Source organism: Chiloscyllium punctatum, chromosome 39 (assembly GCF_047496795.1).
Source record: "Chiloscyllium punctatum isolate Juve2018m chromosome 39, sChiPun1.3, whole genome shotgun sequence".
NCBI lineage: Eukaryota > Metazoa > Chordata > Chondrichthyes > Orectolobiformes > Hemiscylliidae > Chiloscyllium > Chiloscyllium punctatum.
Genome location: NC_092777.1, coordinates 17,615,287 through 17,633,553, shown reverse-complemented (window position 1 = coordinate 17,633,553; position 18,267 = coordinate 17,615,287). Strand labels below are relative to the sequence as shown.

Here is an 18,267-nt window from a genome sequence, read left to right as displayed (position 1 = left end):
TGGAGAACCTAAGGTCAACCATGATATTGTTTATCATTGATCATGTATTCACAGGATTGCATGTGTACATCCAAGGAGAAGTAGCAAGCACTGATGTCAATGTTGCATGTAACCATTGTAACATAAATATCCTGTACTTTAGTGGGAAAGGTAGAGTGTCACTGACCTTCAATCTGAGCCATAATTAAGAGGGCAACTGGGCCATATATGAAATTCAGAGTGGTTTCTAGCCTCTCCCACATGCTCTGAATAAAGGTCACTTGTACTGATGAACATAGAACTGGAGACTCTGCTTTGATATTTCTCCTCAACAGCATTCAACAAGATACATCACAACAGGCTAAGTTATAAGATATAAGCCCGCAGTGTTGGAGGTAGTATACTGGCTTGATTAGAGAATTGTCTAATGGGGCAGGAAACAGCGAATGGGGATAAAGGACTCTTTTTCAGGTTAGCAATCAGTAACCAGTGGGGTTCCACAGTGATCAGTGCGGGGATCGATCTGTTTACAAAATATATCAATGACTTGGAGAAAGGAAGCAAATGTACTTCAACCAAATTTGCAGATGACACAAAAATAGGTGGAAAGACAAGTTGCAAGACAGGTACAAACAGTTTACAGAGAAATATTGACAGGTTAAGTAAGAGGACAAAATGTTGGCAAATGGAGTAGAACGTGGGAAAATGTGAAGTTGTTTACTTTGGAAGGGAGAACGGAAGAATATGGTATAATGTAAATGAAGAAAAACTGCAGAAAGATGTAACACAATGGGATTTGGGGGGTGTACTCAACAAAAAAGGCATCCACAAAACACAGAACACTAGCACACTAAGTCAGCAGGTAATCAGGAAAATGAATGGAATGTTGGCCCTTACTTTAAGGGGGGTTGGAGTATATGAGTAGGAAAATTTAACTGTAACTATACAAAGTGCTGGTGAGACCACATCTGAAGTATTGTGAGCAGCTTTGATCCTCTTAATTAAGAAAGTATATTATTTCATTGGAGGCAGTTCAGAGAAGGTTCACTGGAATGAACCCTGATATGAAGGGAATTTTCTTATGAGCAAAGGTTAAACATCTTGGGACTTTACCCACAGGGTAAATGCTGAGAGGGATGTTCCCCCTCATGGGAGAGTCTAGGACCAGAAGGCATAGTCTCAGAATTAAAGGGTACCAATTTAAGATGGAAATGAGGAGGAATTTCTTCTCCCAGAACCTCTTGCCACAGACAGCTGTGGGGTACAGACCTTGCATATATTTAAGGCTGAGATAGGTAGGTTCTTGATCAGTAAGGGAATCAAGGGTTATGGGGTAAGGGCAGGAAAATGGACATTAGAAGTGTCATCAGATCAGTCATTCAAGATCCTATTGAATGACAAGTAGGCTTGCTTGGTCTATTCCTGTTCCTATTTCTTATTCACTTACAGGATCAAGGGATGCCTTGTTGCAATGGTACAGGATATTGTTGAGATCACACTGACTACTGTGTGAAATTTTGGTCTCCTCTTTTGAGAAAGGATATTCTGGCTATGAAAGGAGGTTTATCAGACTGACACCTGAGATGGCAGCACTAACATATGTAAGACAGTCTGGATCAGTTCGGATTACATACACTAGAATTGAGAATAATGAGGGGGGAGTCTCATAGAAACCTATAAAACTCTAACAGGGCTAGACATGATAAACACAGGAAGGATATTCCTGATGACTGGAAAGTTCACAACCAGGGCTCATGGTCTAAGAACAAGGCTAAACAAATTAGGACACTGGGGAGCAGAAATTTCTTTACCCAGACAGTGGTGAGCCTGTGGAATTCTCTGCCATAGAAAAGCAGTTGAGGGCAAAATATTTAATGTTTTCAAAGAGACAGATATAGCTCTTAGGGCTGTTGGGCTCAAAGAAAATCTTCCATCACTCAATCTCCTGTCTTCCACTGGTCACCTACAGGAAGAGGATATAATCCCTGGTGCCTCTGAGGGCTCACAAGCTGACTGGAAAATTCAATGACTACTCACTGTTTGTGGGTGAGGAGCCCTTTAGCAACAAATCTCACCTTTAGGAGAAAGACCCAGAAGCATGAAGGTGCCAGCAAAACAACATAACTTTTTGCATGTACCTGCCTTAGTACCCTCCCATAATGGGGCAGACATTCAGCTCTGGAGTGCTACCAACAGAACCAAACACATATTGCACTTTATTCCTCAAAGAAAAACTGTTAACAATTCTCTAGGGTCTTAGATCCGATTTTTTTTTTGGGGGGGGGAATGTGATTACCAATAAATTTGCCTCAGATAGGCAGGGAATCATTTCAAAGCCAGTATTAATAAAGACATGTAAAATTAATCTGTTTGCATCAACAAGAGAAATTTTAACACAAGCATTTTGCATTGGCATACAACTGTAAAAGCTTGTTCAGAAAGATTACACCTGTGGCACCAGTCCCACACTTTAGTCAAAACAATATTGCTTCAATGAAGGTTAATTGAGAACTAAATACTTGCACAGATTGTAGAGTTATGTTCTATCACATCAATAAGGAGATTTTTTTTGTATGATGAACTGTTTTCAATTAAAAAGGAATAAGGATGTGTATTTAAAGAGCGCATCATCCAAATGCCAAGAGCCTGAGCAGTAACCATTGCATGTAGGCACATATACAGCCAGTCAGTTCACATACATCAAGAATCACAAGCAAAATTTTTAATTAATCTATTTCATTTATGTTGGTTGGGAGTGGAATATTAATATTAATACCATAATACTCCTTTGCTTTTCCTTCAATAATTGTGCAGGATTAAGAATTTTAACAAAATGGAATCGTAGTTTCAGGTCCAAAGGACAGAACATCCAACTAATAGAACTCATTAAAATAAAACAAAGAACTGCAACCGCTCAAGATTTAAAATAAAAATAGAAGTTACTGGAGAAACTGAACAGGCCTGGCAGCATCTGAGGACAGAAAGCAGAATTAACATTTTGGATACAGTGACTCTTCTTCAGAACTCTGCTTTCTCTGCACAGATGTTGCCAGACCTGCTGAGTTTCTCCAGAAAATGCCGTCTTTTCTGATTTATTCCTTCAAAAGAGGTTCAAAATAGACAACTGAACTTCTGAGTGAGATTTGAACCCAAAACTGAGTGTTTTCAAGACAAGAACAATATCAAATGAATTAAACTGAAATTTCAAAATGAGGATGAGGCAACCTCAGCTACTCTATCAATGCCACAAATCCCTTCACACTATTCAAAGAAGAGCAGAAGGATCTCCCAACTTTCCAGCTAACACTGACCCCTAAATTAATACAATTAAAATAAATTTATCTGGTTGTTCATCTCATTGCAGACACTTGCTCACAACTAAACTGCCTCTTTTGCCTACAATGCAACATTTCAAACACACTTAATTCAATGAAAATGCTTTTGAACATCTTGAGGTTGAGAAAAGAGCTACATAAATGCCATGGATTTACAATTTTGTTAAATACAATTCCTTCCTTCTGTTCTGCCTCACTGATAAAAACAGGTTCGTTGCAATATAAGGTTGCTACATAAATTTTAAATAATTAATCCCTCTGATCTCTATAAAATAGTTGACAATGTTTCTCAAACTGTAGACAAAGGGGTTTTGTTTTAGAAAGTAGTAAAACAGATTCTAATAGTCTGACTCTTAAATTGAAACTAATTTATGTATGATCATAATAAAGACTCAATGTACAAAGTCTTGGTTTAAATCTACCTTGAATTTAAAATTTAACTTACAGTTAAAGCTGATCACAGTATAAAAAGTTGATAATAGGGCCTTGTATATTGTTCCAGAATAAGCTGATATTTCCAAATGGATGTTAGAAACCGTTGTCTGACGACATTTAAAGTTTCACACTTCTCACCTCTTGGTGAGCTGTGCACCAGAGGAGTTCTCTGAAAGTGTTTTAATAGCTAAAAGCTGAGCCAGTAATTTCACTAGAGTAAGTTGAACCCTCTCCCAAATACCAGCCTTGGTTGCTCCCTCTCTGAATGTCATGTGACCCATCTAATGTCATTCTAATAATATATGAGCCAGAAACAGCTACATGTAACTTATAAGCATGTCAGCCTTTGTACAGTATCTCAGCGCACATGTGTTTTGACCCCACAGCTATTTACTGTTCAGGTTGACACCCCTTTGGACAGTCTCAAAGTTAAAGTATCAATAAAATGCCTGCAATGACCCAATTCTCAGCAATTGAACTGTAGACATTCCCGTGACAAGGAATTATAGAATTATAGGATGATAAAGCACAGAACAAGATAATTCCTCTCATTGTACCTGCATCAGCTCTTGGGGATTAATCACACAACCACACTCTTCTAAAACCTTGACATTTTTTTTCTCTTCTCATACCTGTCTAGTTCTCTTTTTAATGTTACCATTGACTCTACTTCCACTGCCCTTTCAATCAGTACATTTCAGAATGCAGCAAATCACTAAGAATTAGTGAGTATTCTATGTTCTTTCCTGCAGTGAGGTCGGAAGAAGGGTGGGCACTTAATCAGGCTGGAAGATGGTGAATCGGAATTGAGTCCATGATGAGAAGATCTATACAATATTTCTACAGTGGAAACAACTGGTGCCCCTAAGTACGCAATTAATGTCCATTTAAGGGCCTCAAACTGCTACCCCAGTATTAAATCAGCCTCAGGCGAGCTTATCAGTACACAAGGAGCTGAAAAAGGAGACCTGTGTGTTGCCTATGGTCTTCTAGGCAAGCAGACTCTGACTAATCAATTAATCAGCACACATGTCTCATGCATTATGCAGAATTTATTCCCTTTATGTTGTGTAATGATGCTGCAGCTTTAAGAAGTTATTTTGTCCTGGTTCCTTTGAAGAAAGATTGAATGAGAGGCGCCAAACTGGCTACTGAGAACCAACAGAGTAACCACCTTGGCTCTTTTATAATGCAGCCTGAATGGGTGTGGCCAGCTCTCACAGATTAGGATATCTGGGTTTTGGTTTTTCAGTAACATCAGAAGCTGTTTGAGGTCTTAACAGAGTTGGAAGCTTCAGTGAATGTCTCCTGGCTGCTACTCTCTCAGAATTTTTTCTTGATGTTTTTTTCCCTCCTAGATTAGAGAACTGCATGTGAGAAGCTGTGTCTGATTTTCTTTTTTTTTACTGAGGGACGTGTTTATGGGATATTACTACTCTGGAACAGTTAATTAGTAATATTTGTGCCTATTATTTGGTTAAGCTTTCCAAAAGAGTTAAGTTATTCTAAATGCCTCTTTCTTTGGTTGTAATTTAACTGCAGTGTTTAAATAAATTGTGTTTTGCTTAGCTTCAAGTAGTTTGACTCGTCGCATTGCATCTAGAACAGACACTTTACATTTGCCTTTAAAATAAGAAAATGTTTGCGTCTAGGCTACCTTCTGAAAATATTTTGAGGGGTCTGATCTGGTCTATAACAGTCAGTATTTCTTACAAATGTCCAAAAGAGTGCAAGGCGAAAAGCTTCATCAAAAAGGAACCTGGGTTCAATTCCCGCGTCAGGTGACTGTGTGTGGAGTTTGCACATTCTCCCTGTGTCTGCATGGGTTTCCTCCGGTGATCTGGTTTCCTCCCACAATCCAAAAATGTGCTGATCAGGTGAAGTGGCCGTGCTAAATTGCCCATAGTGTTAGGTACATTAGTCAGGGACAAATATAGGGTAGGGGAATGGGTCTGGGTGAGTTATTTTTCAGAGGGTCAGTATGGACATGTTGGGCTGAAGAACCTGTTTTCATACTGTAAGGAATCTAACCTAATCAAAATTTCTCTTTTAAACTTAAACCCGGGTTCTATACTACCAAAGGTACAGACAGTAATTGTGAAACAACCACCTGAATGAAGTGATCTCAAAGAACCAGTTTAGCTCCTTCTTAAAGATAAAGCAGAATGTCACACCAATATGCCAGGAGGCAATGCATTCTAATGACTCACAACTGTCTCTGGAGGTCAAACAAATATCTGGCCTTTTCCTGCTCTCACCAATGAAGATAAGCAATAGGACTAGGAGCTGGTCATCTGGCCATCAAACCTGCTGGCTAATATATGAATAACATTGTTGAACTTTTAAAACCAATCTCACCTTCCATCATATTTCTATATCACTTTATTTCCTTATGGTCTCTTTTGGTCAGAGAATTCCAAAGATAAAGAACACTCTTAATGAATAAATTTCTCTCCATCTCAATATTAAACAGGTGGTGGTTTATCCTGACATGGTGACCACAGGACCATAGGACTCAGCATCAGGACTAAGCCATTCAGTCTACCTGGCGTGCTCCGCCATTCAATAAGATCATAGCTGATCATGCTCAACCTTACTTTCCTGTCTGGCCCAGGGGTAAGAGTCATACAGCATGGAAACAGACCCTTCCAACCAGTTCACACTGACTGTGATCCCAAAGTAAACTAGTCCCACCTGTCTGCACATGGCTCATATCCCACCAAATCTTACATATTCATGAACTCATCCAAATGTATTTTAAATGTTGTAACTATACCTACATCCACCCCTTTCTCTAGCAGTTCATTCCACATGCTGTCTAAAAAACGTTGCTCCTCATATCCTTTTCAAATCTTTCGCCTCTCACCTTAAATATATGATTCCTAGTATTGAATTCCCCCATTCTAGGGAAAAGACCCTAGTCATCCACCTTACCTATGCCCTCATGATTTTAAAAAGCTCTGTAAAGTCACCCCTCAACTACCTATGATCTAGTGAAAGAAGTCCCAGCCTTTCCAATCTATTTTTATATTGCAAATCCTCCATTCCCTGCAACATCCTGGTTAATACTTTCTGAATCCTCTGCAGTTTAATATCCTTCCTATAATAGGGCAACCAGAACTGCATACATTAGTTCAGAAGAGGCTTCAGCAACATCCTGTACAACCTCAACATGACATCCCAACTCCTGTACCCAAAGGTCATAACAATGAAGGCAAGAATGCTAAATATCTTCTTAACCAACCTGTCTACCTGTGGCACAAATTTCAAGGAAGTATCACATTCCGAGATAACTTAAGGTTTTATCAGCATAAAAAACAAAGTGACATCTCAGCTTAGACAATGCATTAAAGGTTTGAGGTTAGGGTCTGTCTGTATCCCAACCTTGAGGCAGACCGGTTCTATTTCCAAAGTAGGAATATATAAAATGTCACACTGGCTGACTGCCTACAAATTGTGTGCTTTGTGAACAAAATAAAATGTATCTGCAAATACAAATTCACCCCATAGACTTATACATGTGTGTGTGTGTGTGTGTGTGTGTGGGGGGGGGGGGGGGGGGGGGAGACTGGGAATGTGCGCATGTGCATGCTTTATAGTGTGTGCGCAAGTGTAACTGAGTATGTGCCTGTGAAAGGGGTGTGTGTGTGTGTGTGAGAGAGAGAAAACACACACAATCATACTCACACAGACCCTCTCTCATACACATACTTTATCTCTCTCTCACACACACACACACACCCATATCCACACTCAGACTCATGCGCAAACTCTCTCACAGGCATATACTACATCACACCTCACGCGCACACTCTATCAAGCACACGCACACACACACACACTCACTCCCTCTCTCTCTCTCACACACACACACATACACACATGTCTATGGGGTAAATTTGCATTTGCAGATTTGTATTTACAAATACATTCTATTTTGTTCAAAAAGCAAACAATCTGTTGGCAGTCAGTCAATGTGGTATTATTTAATTCCTACTTTGGAAACAGAATGAGTCTGACTCAAGTTTGGGATACAGACAGACTCCATCCTCATACCTTTAATGCATTGTCTGAGATGTCACTTTTTTTTTGTAAAACCTTCAGTGACTTGAAAGAAATCCTATGATTTATATATTAATCAATCGAAACCTGCAACCCCATCCTAAGTGATTAAAGAGTTAATAGCAATCTAGGTTTGCTCAGTACATTGCATCAGTTGTATGACATTTTGGATCTTTTATCATAAATTCTGTGTCCTATGATCCTGCCCTACTAGCTACCTGATTAAGGAGCAGCACTGTGAAAGTTTGTACTTTCAAATAAACCTGTTGGATTATAACCTAATTTGTGTGATTTTTAACTAACTCCACTTAAAAAGGGAGACTTCTTATTTTAAACCATGTTCCCTAGTTCTAATATTTCTTCCTAGAGGCAATATTGTCCTGCTTTCCACTTTATCAAGTGCATTCAAAAACTTATATGTTAAAACATGATCTCTACTCATTCTACTAAACTCCCATAAATACAGGCCAACCTGTCCAACCTTTCTTCAGAGTAATCTCTTCATCTCAGGAATAAGTCGAGTAAACCTTTTCTGAATTGCTTCTAAAACAATTATATCATTTTCAAACAAACATTGAGAGTGCTTTGAAACTCATTTTGAAATGAAGAGACTAACACAAATACATAATACAGTAGCACCTCGACATACGAACGACCCCGTTCATGAACAAATCGGTTTACGAACAGGATTGTACGTAAAATTTTGCTTCAACGTACGTACAAAATTCAAGGTATGAAGGTACAAACGCAAAAAGCCTATGTGCGACCACGTGGTTTCATTGTTCTGCTTTGCTATGCACTTGTTGAACGCAAAAGCTCTCGGGCCCAACATGATCTCATTCAGTTCGTCTTTGGCGCGTGCGCTGTGAACAGCGTTCGTTGCTACGTCCAAGCATTCTTACGCTATCCGAACAATGGGAAAAATTGATTCAGTTCGTGAACTTTTTGGTTCGTGAACCAGGTCCCGGATTGAGTTTGTAAGTCGAGGCGCTACTGTACTTCTGATGCAATCTCACTATGACCACGTATAGTTAAATTATAACTTCCCGACTCTCACATTAAATTCCCCTTGAAATAAATGTTAACATTCCATACTTGCTGTATCTGCTTACTAACCTGTCATTATTAATGTACCAACACGCCCAGATTCTCTGAACTTCACAATTCCCCGACCTCTCTCTATTCCTCCCACCATTCAAACAGATTTTTTTCATTCTTCCTGCCAATTTCACGCTTTCCCACATAACATCCACCAGCCTTTATTTTACTCACGCACTCAGCCTAATTTTGCAACTGTCACCCCAGTCAAAGAAAACAAACCTCTCACCATCCACTCTGTCAAGTCCTTCAAGAATTTTAAACATTACCTGATTCTTCAAAACTTCAAAGAATTGAACTAACAAGAAACTTTTTCTTTTCCTTGTAGGCATCAAGGTGCATAAGATGCAATAACTTAGAGGTTCCCTTGGCCCTCCGGAACCTTCTTCCCCTCCTCTTCACTCTGACTCCGTCCCCTCCCCCAACCCCACCTCTTGTCGTCTACTCACTATCCCTCCTGACCTTCTGCTCTCCAATGCTGAACATTCTGTACTCAGCAAAGGTCTCAGTTTTATCCCTCTGCACCCCACCTTAATGAATTTCAGGTATGACATAACATTGAACTCTTCTAACACCTTTGCCACTGTGCTATTTCTTTGGACAAGAGTCCTCTCACCATCTCACAGACCCCTTTTTGCCCAGATCCCACATGTCTCCTCCACCTGGTCCCCTCCATTTTCACCTTGTACCTGCACTTGACCCATTCAATCAGAACAGTCGATGTGACATTGGTCGCCTTAATTCGTCTGCCCCCCCGCACCCCCCCCCCCCTTACCTGTTCCAACCTATCCTCCCAGGAACTGACTGCACTCTGTGCTCTCAGATCCAACCCTGTGTTATTAAGCCTGTACTGATAAAGGAGGTGCTGCTGTAGTCAGGCGGACTGACCTCTACATTGCACAAGCTTACAGCCAGCTCTCAGATACCTCCTTCTATCTCCTTTGGACCATGACCTTACGATGGAATATCAAGCCATTGTGTCAACTACAACCAACCTCATTTCATCTAGTGATCTCCCTCCCCAACAGCCTCCAAGCTGATAGTCCTCCAGCCCTGCACAGCTTGCTTCTAGCTCCTTCCCAAAAGTCACTAACAGAACTCCCCAGACAGACCCATTGTTTTTGTCTGTTCCTGCCCCACAGAACACATTTCTTCCTACTTTGACTCAGTCTTTTCTCTCCTGATCCAATCCCTTCCCATTTACTTCCACAATTCCTCATATGCTTTACACCAGTTTTAGAATTTCCCGTTTGTGGGCTCCAGCTGCTTTCTACCACAGACATGCAATCCCTTTACATATCCATCCCCCACCAGTATGGTCTTGGGCTTTCTGCTTCTTCCTGGAACAAAGGCCTGAACCGATCCCATCCAAAACCGATCCTCTGCTTGGCTGAGCTCATCCCCACCCTCAACAACTTCTCTTTTAACTCTTCTCATTTTCTTCAGGTCAGAGGGGTGGCCATGGGTATCTGCATGGTACCAGGTATGCCCATCTCTTTGTGGGGTACATGGAACATTCCTTGTTCCAGTGCTATTCCAGCTCCCATCCACAACTCTTTTTGCGGTCTATCGATGTTATCATCAGTGCTGCTTCCCTCTCTCATCCACAATGAGAAAAGTTTATTGAATTCACTCCCAATTTCCACCCCACTCTCACTCTCACCTGGTCAATCTTTGACTCCTCCCTTCCTCGACATCTCTATTTCCATTTCTGGGGATAGACTGGCCACCAATGTCCAATATAGACCCACCAACTCCCAGTTACCTATACTACACATCCTTACACCCTGCTTCCTGTAAAGACTATTCTGTTTTTCAAGTTCTTCTGTCTCTAGTGCATTTGTTCTGATAATGCCAACTTCAACAAGGGAGCTTCCAAAATGTCCACCTTCTTCCTTAACTGAGGATTCCCAATGTTGATTCTCCAGCTCCTGGGATGCTGCTTGACCTGCTGTGCTTTTCCAGCACCAGACCTTTGATTCCCTAACACTGTTGTTGACAGGGCCCTCAGCCAGGTCCGACCCATCACCCGCACTTCAGCCCTCTTCTTTCCGAAAACAGTGATAAGGTTCCCCTTGTCCTCACCTACCATTCCACCAGCATCCACACCCAAAGGATCATTAGCCACCATTTACACCACCACCTGATGCATTTCCCCTCTCTTCCCTTGTCAGCCTTCCCTTAGGACACCCTGATTCAATTTTCTTTCACAACCAACACCTTCCACACAGCCTCATGCCACCTTCCGCTGCAACCACAGAAGGTGTAACACCTGTCCATTTACTTCCTCCCTCCTCAGTATTCAAGGGCCCAAACATACCTTCCAGGTGAAGCAGTGATTTTCCTGCACTTTACACAAGCTAGCCTACTGCATTCGTTGCCCACAATGTGGTGTCCTCTGCATTGGGCAAATGAAGCATAGACAAGGTGACCACTTTGCAGAACACTTGCATTCCGTTTGCTAGAAAAGACCTTGAACTTCCAGTTGCCTGCCACTTCAACACACCACCCTGTTCCCTGGTTAACATTTCTGTCTCAGGCTGGCTGCAGTGTTCTAGTGAAATGAAGCTCAAGCTGGAAGAACTGCACCTCATTTTCCACCTGGGGACCCTGCAGCCTTCTGGACTCAATATCAAGATCAATAACTTTAGGCCTTGAGCTTTCCCATGTCCTTAACCCAACCCCCAAACACAAAGCCTAGTTATCACATAATCTGCTATTACACACCACCCATTTAAAAATCACACAACACCACTATTGTCCAACAGGTTTATTTGGAAGCACTAGTTTTCAGACCGCTGCTCTTTCATCAGGTGGTTGTGTTGCGGGACTAAAAGATACAGAATTTAGAGCAAACCTAGAATGGGTTTATCTCGTACGCTGCAAGCAAGGATGCCCCAAGGCATGGTACGTTGGCGAGACCAAGCAGAGACTATGACAAAGGATGAATGGACACCGCACAACAATCACCAGACATGGGTGTTCCCTCCCAGTCGGGGAACACTTCAGTGGTCAGGGACATTCGGCCTCAGATCTTTGGGTGACTCCAAGGCAGACTTTGGGACAGGCAACAACATAAAGTGGCCGAGCAGAGGCTGATAGCCAGGTTCGGTATCCATGAGGATGGCCTCAACCAGGACCTTGGATTCATGTTGCTCCACTACACTATACACTCACACATACACATACACGCATGTTCTAACATACTCACATTCCCTCTCTCATGCACATGCTCTCTCTCATACACACTCACATAAACCCCCTACATTCACCCACGCATGCATCCTCTCACAGGCTTATACTCACACACACTCTCTCACGTACACTCACGCACACACTCATTTTGTCCCTTCTACACGCGTGCACACATATATGTGTATGGGGTGAATTTGTATTTGCAGAATTATATTTGCAGTTACATTCTATTTCGCTCAAAAAATGCAGAACCTGCAGGCAGTCAATCCATGTAATACTTTATTAATTCCACTTTGGAAATAGAACCAGTCTGACTCAAGGTTGGGATACAGACAGACTCTAACCTCACACCTTTAATGCATTGTCCAAGTTGAAATGTCACGTGGTGGATGGCACAGTGGTTAGCACTGCTGCCCTCACAGCACCAGAGACCCGTGTTCAATTCCTGCCTCAGGCAACTGTCTGTGTGGAGTTTGCACTTTCTCCCCGTGTCTGCGTGGGTTTCCTCCGGGTGCTCCGGTTTCCTCCCACAGTCCAAAAATGTGCAGGTTAGGTGAATTGGCCATGCTAAATTGCCCGTAGTGCTAGGTGAAGGGGTAAATGTAGGGGAATGGGTCTGGGTGGGTTGCTCTTCAGAGGGTCGGTATGGACTTGTTGGGCCGAAGAGCCTGTTTCCACACTGTAAGTAATCTAAATCTATGACCTTTTTTTATAAAACCTTAAGTTATCTTGAGAATGAGACTTAAAAGAACTTCAGGGATTTACGTATTAATGAACTGAAACCTGCAAACCATTCTAAAGGATGAAGGACTTTAAAACAATCTAGGTTTGTTCAATATATCATTTCAACTGCATGACACGGTAATCTTTCGCTATAAATTCTGCTATAAACTCTGCAAGCCAGATTGTTATCCACTCAGTCTGGGGAAATAAATAGCTGCTAATAGGGACCATTAGCCCTAAAACTCAATATTAAATCCAGAAGGCTGCAGAATTCTCAAGTGGAAAATGAGGTGCTGTTCTTCTAGCTTGCACTGAGCTTCTGCTCTACTTTCCCACCTTACTTTGAATCTTCAGGAAATTTGGATATATTACATTCAGTCTCTTTACCTAAGCCATTAATACGAATTATAAATAGCTGAGACCCAGGCACTAATCCTGTCAGTGTGCATGAGAATGTTAATGTAGAGGTCATCCTGACTAAACCTTGCCACTGAAAAGAAACACAGTTATCTATAATATTTAGTCTCTCATTCAAGTACCTGAGTTGCAGCTGAGTCATTTTTTTGGCTTCTTTATTGTTCTGGTAATGGGGTTGCTGTTGGCCAAGCAAGCATTTATTCCTTAGCCCTAAGTGTCAATCACATTGCTGTGGATCTGGACTCATATGTAGGCCACTCTGTGGCAGAATTCCTTCTCTAAATGAACTAGATGGGATGTTTTATGACAGTTGACAGCAGTTACATGATTACTGTTCGGCCAGTTTTTTTACCCTTTCTATTAAGTTCAAATTTCACCATCTGCTGTGGTGGGATTTGAACAGATGGCCCTATAATATTAACTTGGGGGCTTGATTACTAGTCCGGTGATATTACCACTACACAAACATCTCCCTATAATTCTGTAGCTCTGGAATGTCAGAAACAACACTCTTTTTTTAGTGCTTGAACCAACTTTCTGCAGTTTTGTCCTGCAAGTTTTTTTTTTAATCTGTCCACTTGCTTGTCAATCAGAAAGATTCCCATGTGTTTTATTGACTGTTTTATGTGCCACAGCCTATACACAGCTTCTGTTTGTTTCACAATAAAGGAAAGTAATACAAGAGCTGAGATTTGGTCAACTGAAGAAGGAAACCCCTCCAAAGGATTTAAAGAGCAACTGTACAGCAAAGCAGGGCTTCCGTCTGAAGACAATGTCTCAAATCGTAGAGTTGACAGTCCATGCAAAATAGAGAATCTCACCTGAAACAGCCATCAGGAAATCCTAAGGGGAGAGGTGAGCTGAATATCTATCAGGAAAACGTTTAACTCATCAATACGATAATATATGCAGGGTTTGAGGTGCTGATACATACATTTTCCATCAAAGGCCCTGGACACACTGCAAAGCCTGAGTTTCAATTTTATCCTGGTTTACACTGTCCAATAGAGTGACTCAACAAGGTGGAAGGCCACAGCTACTGACACCTAACTGTGGAACTCAAAATAATCATGGATCATGCCAGGACTTGCTGTTTATAAGCCCAGTTCCTCCTGTCCTTCTATACACAGAGACAATTATTTATTTTGTCTAATGAAACCATTTTAAAGAGCAGTAAAGACAGAAAGATATGAAAGGCCATCCTGTCACTCAGCGCTGCTCAACCATCCATTGAGATCATGGCTAATCTGATTATAACTTCAAAACCACTGACACTCCCGAGAAACCCTCATAAACCCTGAACAACAATCTAGCTACCTCTAATTAAACATATTTGGAGGATAAAATCTTCCCAGATCTTGAACTACGTGGGTTTTAGCAAGAAATTTAGGAAAATCAGGTGAGAGGTCCCACAAAGCCTCTCTCAACATCGAAACAAATATGTCACATTTTTCAACCAAGTCCTGGATGTGAAAATGAGATTCATACTCATGAGTGGCGAGAGGACTATTGACAGACAATTTATTGTTGATTATCATCCTCATTATTGCTTCATTTCACCTCATTAGCATGTACTCTCCCATTCTCCTTTGACCAGATAGAAATTAGACAAGGAGAATTGACAGGAAACTCAGAATGGATATCTAGCTATTCCAGCTTGCCACTTGCTCCTTCATCCGGACAGCACCTTGGAGTATTGTGCTCGGTCTCTCATGGCCAGTTTCATCAGTGCAACAGTTTCATCCCCCAAGCCATCAGGCTCCTTAACACAGTATGATCGGACTCTTTCCCATCTGAAATTCTTTGCACGACTTCGAATTGCTGCTAGAAAACTATTAATTATCATTCTTCTATTACACTGTAATTTGTGTGTTTTGCACTTCTTATGCACTTTATGCCGTGTAGTTTGTGCTGTCCACGTAGCACCCTGGGTCCTGGGGGAACGCTGACTCGTTTTTACTGTATCAGTTGTATATCGTAGAAATGACAAATAAAAAGCTACTCTACTCGATTTCGGTCTCCTTATCTCAGGAAAGCTATTATTGCCATAGACAGAGTGCAATGAATGTTCACCAACTTGTCCCCAGGATGGTAGCACTGTCCTATGGAGGGAAATTGGGCCTGTATCACTTTGAAGAATGAGTGGTGATCTTAATGGAACACACAAAATATTTAAGGGCATAGACAGGGTAGATGCAGGCAAGTTGCTTCCCTTCATTGGAGAGGAGCTCAATTAAAAATAAGGGGTATGTCACTTAGGTCCAAGGTGAGGGGAACATTCTTTCTTCTCCTCAGGAGGTTGTGAACTTTTGGAATTCTCTACTATAGAGGCCTGCTGAACCTCAGTCTTTGAGCATGTTTAAGGTTGAGATTGATAGATTCCTGATATCTGTCACATAAAAGATTATGGGAATGGAGGTCAACAAAAGGCATTGAAGTGTTTAATCAACCCATGATCATACTGAATGGATCATCTTCCTGTGGTTCTTAACTTGGACAACCAGCACCAATGTCTAAGGGCACACTCCATGGGCAGCAATGAGTACAGTTGGGGTACAGCCACAGAAAGTCAAGGAGGAGTTATCAAGGACCAATGCTGTGAGAGAGGAGTTGAGAACTTAACTGTTAGATTGGAATCAAAATGCTAGGATGCAGAGGGTTTTACAACAGCAAGGAAGGTAACTCGATACATAAGAAGATTAAAAAACGGAGCCTTGAAAGGAATGGGGTATGGCAGTGGGCTGGTTCATCAATAGCAGTACCCTGGATTCAATGCGGTGGACACTGGACTACTAGATCATACAAATTTATTTGATATGCCTGGACTGAAGCTGTAACATGGGCAGATTAAGACTTAGGTAGATGGGTGGGGTGAGAAAGTTCAAAGCCTATGGGGTTGATGGAGAGGGTTATCAAGAAGACAATGCTTACATTTGGGGGTTCACCAAGTTAAGAGTTTGGTCCTGGTACTCATTGCTTGAGCATTGACAACTATTTCATTCCAATATGCAGTAACTAACAAGCACACATTGTAGATGAAAATGGTTGCCACCACACCCAGAGTGGGTGAGCTTGGGCTTCTTCTGACAGACACTTGTACAGTAAAACTCAAACACACCTCCAAGAGTAACATGGTATGTGAAACTTAGGCTTTAATCTACTGTCCAAAGTGTTTGCCCCAAGCCTCCTAAGCAAGACAACAAATCAATCTCACTAGTGTCTATGATGTGATGGCAATGTTTTGTGACCAAGAGATAAGCAGTCCAATTACCAAAATACCAAGCATCGGTGGTTTACCCATTACTCAGGAGCTGCTCACTTCAGACCTTGTAGCATGTAATATTGTGTGATATTGTGGATAAATAGGCTTTATATTTGCATTGTTGCAGTTGTGGCTGGACAGACATTCACATACAGAACTGATGGTTAAAAAGTGGACATATATGTAAATGTGAAACTTACCTACATTGACATGTCACCTGTGTTCGGTCAGAAAGTCTTCTTTCTTTCCTTCCCACTACATCTAGATGCAGTCCCATGGTCCACAGCTGGGGTGGTGGGATCAGTCCTATAGTGGGGGTCTTTCCTCCAGTGGGAGCCCAGTTCGCCTGGTAAATTTGGTCTGATCACGCCAGAGGCATTAGTGGTTCGAAGACCCAGACATGCCGAGTTTCACCTATCCAGGGAGGATGCACCCTCCTCAGCCTGAAGTCCTGCAGAGCTGAGGGGTCAGCGCTTCCACCTCAAGCATTCCCCAAGAGGAGACTTCTGAGGGGCCTGTGTGTTGTTCTTCCTCCTCTGGCTGGGTACCTCCAAGCACCGTTCTCTCTCCATGTGAGGAGGGGGGGGGGGGGCAACTGGAGTGAACTCAAGGTTCCCCCAGTCCCTTCTTGCCTCGCAGCTGGTGTTGAGGACCAGTAGCTAGAGCGGTGGAGTGCAGGTCTGTGTGCAAGTGTGCAGCAGGTACTCTCCATGGCAGCTGCCACCTTATCCATGGAGGCAGTAAGATGCTCATGTGCCTGAGGCAGCAGCATCCCAAAGGTGTTGTTGCAGCCCTGCAACCTTTCAGTCAAGTCAAATTGCCCAGTGCCCCTGACAAAATTGCCTGCTGCTTCTGCAGCTGTTTTGCACTTGTATGAAGTCACATGGAGTCCTCTCCTGCCTGGAGTTGAGCAGGTGCCTAATCTGTAGCAGTCCTCCAAGTGCCAGCACATGGGATGTTTCTTCCTGTAACGGCTGGGGAGATGTGGTCGTGATCCCAACTCTAATCCAGAAAACATATCCACAAGGTGTTGGTATCTGAACAGGTAGCAGGAGGCAGCCTTGCCAGTGCAATGTCTAAGGTATTTGTGCTCTCTTCTTCAGAGGTGGAGAAAGGGTCTAGAAGGACTGCCTTCTTATCACAGAGACACACTTCTACCTGCAGGAGACCAAAGAATGAAAGCATTGTGACCAAGGGGCGAAAGTTGTGGAAAATCAGGATTACATACACAGTGATTGATGAGAGAATTGTATGACAGTTAACAATGCTTCTTGCTTGGTTGCCAGGACATGGACGTTTCTGCATCGGTGTATTAGTGATCCTGGTTCTCATGGCAATGGATAAGATCTTCTCCATGAAGGAGGTGAGAAGACAATTATATGCATCCTCCCATCCATCCTGGCCCATAATAGGGCCACTTTCTAATATGAGCTGAAAAATGTGTTGCTGGAAAAGCGCAGGTCAGGCAGCATCCAAGGAGCAAGAGAATCGACGTTTCAGGGATAAGCCCTTCTTCAGGAATCCTGAAGAAGGGCTTATGCCCGAAACATCAATTCTCCTGCTCCTTGGATGCTGCCTGACCTGCTGTGCTTTTCCAGCAACACATTTTTCAGCTCTGATCTCCAGCATCTGCAGTCCTCACTTTCTCCCACTTTCTAATATGACAAAGACATTGACTGAGTGAGATGAAACTGGGTTGTACAGCCAATAGTGCTGGTGGTGAAAAGGTAGTGAAAAGTGGTGATGTGACCCAGGTGAGTG

At 42.2% G+C, this 18,267-nt stretch overlaps 1 protein-coding gene across 2 annotated transcripts in view; it reads right to left on the bottom strand.

Moving 5' to 3' along the window:
* dhrs7cb (dehydrogenase/reductase (SDR family) member 7Cb) overlaps positions 1-18,267 on the bottom strand; it is a 61,310-nt gene that overhangs the window by 29,140 nt on the left and 13,903 nt on the right. Inside the window, exon 1 of one of the 2 annotated variants that reach the window (XM_072558249.1) lies at positions 3,760-3,981. The exons of the other annotated variant lie outside the window; for it this stretch is intronic. The gene's annotated coding sequence lies outside the window, so the exon portion shown is untranslated. Of the gene's footprint in view, positions 1-3,759; positions 3,982-18,267 lie in introns of those variants that run through there. 2 annotated transcript variants of the gene reach the window in all.